Consider the following 6,120-nt stretch of genomic DNA (forward strand, 5'->3'; position numbering starts at 1 on the left):
ACGAGAGAGAGAGAACGAGAGAGAGAGAGAGAGAGAGAGAGAGAGAGAGAGAGAGAGAGAGAGAGAGAGAGAGAGAGAGAGGGAGAAATAGAAAGACAAAGGACAACATAAAGTTCTGAGGCAGTTCAAAGCTGAGAGGAACAATCCACTTGGATTCAGGTTGTCTGGGGAGGCTACATTTAATAAATAGATTCCTTCTTTTTAGTAAACTCTTTAAAACATGGGAAAGGTGCTTATGTTTTTGTAGCTATAAGTGAATTTCCCTCCCATGATTAAGGGATGGGGGATTTGAAGTCCCAGCCCAGAGGTAGATTTCATTAAAAAAGAAAAAAATTGTTAAGTGCCTACTCTGCACAAGGACACTGTACTAGGGATATAAAGACAAAAATAAAACAATACCTATATTCAAAGAGTTGACATATTCTCCCAGAGTCATATATGTAAATAGATTAAGACCATCTGGAACCTCTAAGGAGTAAAATTATAAAGAGCCTTTTGTCTAGTGTATCAAGGGATCATAGGAGGATACATTAGAGGCAACAGATGGTGGGTGACACCATAGTACACAGAGTGATGGGTCTAGAACCAGGAAGACCTGAGTTCAAATACACCTTAGACATTGGTTAGCTCTTATGACCTTGGACAAATCATTCAATCTTTATTTGCCTCAGTTTCCTCATCTATAAGAAGGAGTTAATAGTATCTTCCTCTTAGGATTGTTGTCATAATCAAAAGATCACATTTGTTGTTGTTGTTTTTTTTTTTTTTTTAAACTCTTGTACTTCGGTGTATTGTCTCATAGGTGGAAGATTGGTAAGGGTGGGCAATGGGGGTCAAGTGACTTGCCCAGGGTCACACAGCTGGGAAGTGGCTGAGGCCGGGTTTGAACCTAGGACTTCCTGTCTCTAGGCCTGACTCTCACTCCACTGAGCTACCCAGCTGCCCCCAAAAGATCACATTTGTAAAATGCTTCATAAACCTTAAGATACCTGTAAAGACCTCCAGGAATTGATGCAGAGTGAGAGGAGCAGAGCCAGAAGAACATTGTATACAGAGACTGATACACTGTGGTAAAATCGAATGTAATGGACTTCTGTACTAGCAGCAATGCAATGATCCAGGACAATGAAAAGGAACTTATGAGAAAGAATGCTATCTACATCCAAAGAAAGAACTGTGGGAGCAGAAATGCAGAAGAAAAACATATGATTGATCATGTGGTTTGATGAGGATATGATTGGGGATGTTGACTTTAAATGATCACTCTATTGCAAATATAATTAATATGGAAATAGGTTTTGAACAATGATATATGTAAAACCCAGTGGAATTGCTTGTTGGCTCTGGGGGAGGGGAGGGAGGAAGAGGGAAGGAGGGAAGGGAAAGAACATGAATCATGTAACCACGGAAAAACATTCTAAATTAATTAATAAAAAAAACCTTAAGGTATTATACAAATGCTTACTACTATTACTATTAGAACTGGGATGGACCTTGGAGACCATCTAGTCATTTTTTGGATGAGGAAACTGAAGCCCCCAAAAGTTAAGCAACTTGTTCAAGGTTGCTCAGAGTGACACAGATAGAGTTTGGACCCAGGTCATCTGCCAACAAATACTTCACTCTTTTGAAAAACTCATAGTATGATTCAGTTCAGTAAACACTTAATAGTCCCCCATTACATGCAAAGTATTGAGCTGGGTGCTGTACATACCAAGATTTTAAAATAACATTATTTCCTCAGGGAATTTAAAATCCAAGTGTGTGTGTATGTGTGTGTGTGTGACTGTGTGGGGGTTTGTGGGTATGAGTGTTTGGGTGGGGAAGAAGTCAAGAGTATGGAATATGGCCTGTAAAAAAATAATTATGTAAGTTTATGAGGCCAACAGGTGGCAATGTAGGTAATATTGCTGTACTTGTTCAAATTTGATCTTTATCATGTCTTTGCTGGGCAAGTCACCTAACCTCTCTGGGTCTTAATTTCCTCATCTATAAAATGAGGATAATAATCCCCAGGATTATTGTGAGAATCAAATGAGATCACATTTGTATAGTGCTCTGCAAATCTTAAGGCTTGATATAATGTTAGTTATAATATTAATAATAATAATTTTATAGTAATTATAGCATATATTTCAATAATTTAATAATATAGCAGCATATATAGTATATATACCAATATACTAATATGTAATAGAATAGTATATACTAATATATTCATATGTAATATATGACAGTATGTATTATAATAGTATAATAATTAGTATTATTATTTAGAAGATAGTGCTAGGGAGAAAGGCACTGAGTTGCCAGTATTTTGGGAAGGGGCAGAGAATGGAGCTGGGGGACTCCATGGATGATTTTTGACTTCCTCATTACTCAGGGCAGTGGCTTGCCTTTCAAACTCAGCTTCCCAACCACGCCAGCAAGTAATTTAAAAATAAAAGTGAGCTTATCCATACTTCACCATTCTTGAAACCTGCTATACTCAGAGACTTGTGATTGATTTTCAGGCATATCTGAATTGTGAATGCCTCTCCCACTTTTTTTTTAATAGGGCCATTTTTAAATAGATTTTATTCTCCAGCACAAGAATTGCATTTCTATTTGTTTACGATATTGATAAAGTACGTTGTTGTTAGCTTCTCTCCCACTGCACACATTCAGGTATTCTGAAAGCCCATATTTACACGGTAGCTGAAACCTTAATTTTAAACTGCAAACTGCCTTGGCTACAAATTTAAATCCTTCAGTTTTTAGAAAGGTGTATGGAATGCTCTTTCTTCTGGTATGGCTAGTCGAGCTCTTCAACAGTGAGTCTGGAAGAAACACCTTCAGGTGGAGCTGCTCCATCCCCTGGGAACCTACTAAGCATGCCTCCTGGCATGGCCCTTGTATTGGGGTACAGCTTAGTAACCATGGGGTTAGAGGTCTTCTCCAATTCCTTCTGCTGATGCTCAGATTCTTCCTTATCAACAATCTGGTTCTTATTCAGCCAATTGATTCTTTCAATACATTTGTCAAAAATCTTCTGTTTGTTGGAATGACCTCCAGGAATTGATGCAGAGTGAAAGGAGCAGAACCAGGAGATCATTGTACATAGAGGCTGATACACTGTGGTAAAATCGAATGTAATGGATTTCTGTACTAGCAGCAATGCAATGACCCAGGACAAAAGAAAACTAGCCACATTCAGAGGAAGAACTGTGGGAGGAGAAACACAGAAGAAAAGCAACTGCTTAAACACATGGCCTGAGGGAGATATTATTGGAGATGTAGACACTAAACAATAACTCTAGTCCAACTATCAATAATATGGAATTAGGTCTTAATCAATGATACATGTAAAACCCAGTGGAATTGTGCGTTGGCTATGGGGGTTTGGGGGGTTTGGGGAGAGGGAAAGAACATGAAACATGTAACTATGGGAAAATATTCAAAATTAAAATTAAAATTAAAAAAATCTGTTTGTCTCCATTGCCAGTTTTGCTATGGGCTTTCTCATCCCCTTTGGTAGCCTTCATCTTGAATGCATAAGTCCAGAGAATTCTTGGAAGACATCTTGTTTCTTTGCTTCTCATCTTCAGGCTCATATTTCTTACCTCCTGTACCAAATACTCAATGTTTGCTTAGTTTAGATTACCTTTGTCATTGGGGATGGTGATCTTATTCTCCTTGCCTGTGCTCTTATTCACAGCAAAAACATTGAGGATGCCATTTGCATCCATGTAAAATGTTACTTCAGTCTAAGCAACACCCCTGAGAACAGGAGAGATTCCTGTGAGCTCAAACTTGCCAAGCAGGATGTTATCCTTTGTCACTGCTTTCTCACATTCATAAATCCAACTAAACACACCAGGCTGGTTGTCAGAACAGGTGGTAAAGGTCTGCATCTGCTGGTAGAGATGGTGGTATTACATTTGATCAGAAATGTCATGACTCCACTGGCAGTTTCAATTCCAAGGTAAAGAGGAGTGACATCCAACAGCAGCAAGTCCTACACATTCTCAGATTTAACTACAGCCAAAATGGCAGCCTGGACAGCTGTACCATAGGCAACAGCCTTGTCATAATTAATACTCTTGTCGAGAAACTTCTGAATTTGAGGGATCCAGGTTGAATTACTCACCAAGATGATGTCATAAATCTGTGATTTTTCTACTTTTATATCTCTTAGGGTCTTTTCCACAGGGTCAATTTTGCTATAGAACAGATCAGCCTTCAACTCTTCAAAATGGGAACAATGGATAGAAGTATAGAAATTGATGCCTTCATAGAGGGAGTCAGTCTCAATTTTATTCTGGTACTGGAAGGGAGAGTGTGCTTTTGCACATTCACAATCAGTGCACAGACGGCAGACAGCCCTCTTGTTTTCATTGATTTCCTTATGCTTTTGCTGGAATTCAGCAATGAAATGGTTGCCAAAATCCTCCCCACCAAAGTGGTTGTCCCCAGCTGAGGATTTAACTTCAAAGATGCCACCATCAATGATAAGAATGGAGACACTGAAAGTACCATCTGCAAGGTCAAAGATCAACACATTTCTCTCTGCACTGACATTTTCTTTTGTCCAAGCCATAAGCAATAGAAGCAGCAGTTGGCTCATTGATGATTTGGAGTACATTAAAACCAGTGATAGTTCCAACATCTTTGGTGGCCTGATACTGGGAACTGTTGAAGTCTGCTGCTGCTGTGATGACAACATTTGTGACAGTCTTCTTAAATTAAGCTTCAGCAATTTCTTTTTCATCTTGGTCAAGATCACAGAAAATACTTCTTTTGGATAGAAACTTTGGTTCTTCCCTTTGTATTCTACTTGAACCTTATTTAGGTCTACCTGCATCATTCTCCACTGTGAGAGGTCCATGTTTCAAGTCTGACTATACAGTTGCATCATCAAATTTGTGACCACTCAGATTTTTGACATCAAAGACTGTTGGTGGGGGTCACTGCAACTTGATTCTTTGCAGCATAAATAATTGAACTTTCTGTGTTTGTAAAGGTTTTATAAGGTTGGGGCAGTCCTGTTTCCTTGGTTATTAACAATGATCTCCACTTTTCCATGTTTTGAAGACTCACATAGGAATAAATGGTGCCAAGATAAATGCCAATTGTAGATCCCTTTGACATGGTTTCTGTGGTATTGGGGGTGATAGTTAACCAGTGTGGAGCAAAAAGGGCTGCTGTTTCCCTGAGTAGCTTCCCACTTGGTTTTAATATTTCCAGGTTTTCAGATCAGCATAACTTTTTGTTTCTCTAGAAGAAGGAATGTTCCTTATTTGTTCTCTATTTGTAAGCTTTTAATAAAATTTACACACAGCTTAGCATTTTTGCTTTACAGTAGAGTTTTAGAGTAAGGAAAGACATAAGCATTTATTAATTACCTATTATGTTCCAAGCACTGTGCTAAGTGCTTTGTAAATATCTCATTTGATCTTTACAACAACCCTCCTAGATAGATGCTGTTAATAGCTTCATTTTATAGTTGAGAAAATTGAGGTAGAGGTTATATGACTTGCCCAGGGTAACACAGCCAGTGTCTGTGGTTGAATTTGAAATCAGGTCTTTATGACTCTAAGTCCAGGACTCTGCCTCCTACACCATCTAGCTGCCTCTATAGCAGGTAAATGTGATCTAAATGGGAAGTACCAAGTAAGGTCTACACATCTGACTAACCAGAATATTGGGGGAAGAGAAAAGAAAGAGAAGAGACTTTGCTAGAAATTATAAGGGGGGGGGCAGCTGGGTAGCTCAGTGGAGTGAGAGTCAGGCCTAGAGACAGGAGGTCCTAGGTTCAAACCTGGCCTCAGCCACTTCCCAGCTGTGTGACCCTGGGCAAGTCACTTGACCCCCATTGCCCACCCTTACCAATCTTCCACCTATGAGACAATACACCGAAGTACAAGGGTTAAAAAAAAAAAGAAAGAAAAAAAGAAATTATAAGGGGTCCACAGAGCCAACCTGTTCCTTGACTTAGAGCTGCTTTTTTTCTTGGTATCAAAACACTGGAGCAGTTCAAGTTATTTGCAGCAAGGGTGCCTCTTTCCCTCTTAGTCATAAATGTACATTCTTGGAATAGCTGTTGGCTGCTTTCATGACACCTCTCCTTTGGAGGCATTT

The 6,120-nt window shown here is 39.1% G+C and overlaps 1 pseudogene; it reads right to left on the minus strand.

Annotated features, from left to right (window-relative positions):
• Positions 1–2,794: 2,794 nt before the first annotated feature.
• LOC123236317 lies at positions 2,795–5,130 on the minus strand (annotated as a pseudogene).
• Between the last annotated feature and the right edge of the window lie 990 nt (positions 5,131–6,120).

The sequence above is a fragment of the Gracilinanus agilis genome, chromosome 2, assembly GCF_016433145.1.
Source record: "Gracilinanus agilis isolate LMUSP501 chromosome 2, AgileGrace, whole genome shotgun sequence".
Taxonomy (NCBI): domain Eukaryota; kingdom Metazoa; phylum Chordata; class Mammalia; order Didelphimorphia; family Didelphidae; genus Gracilinanus; species Gracilinanus agilis.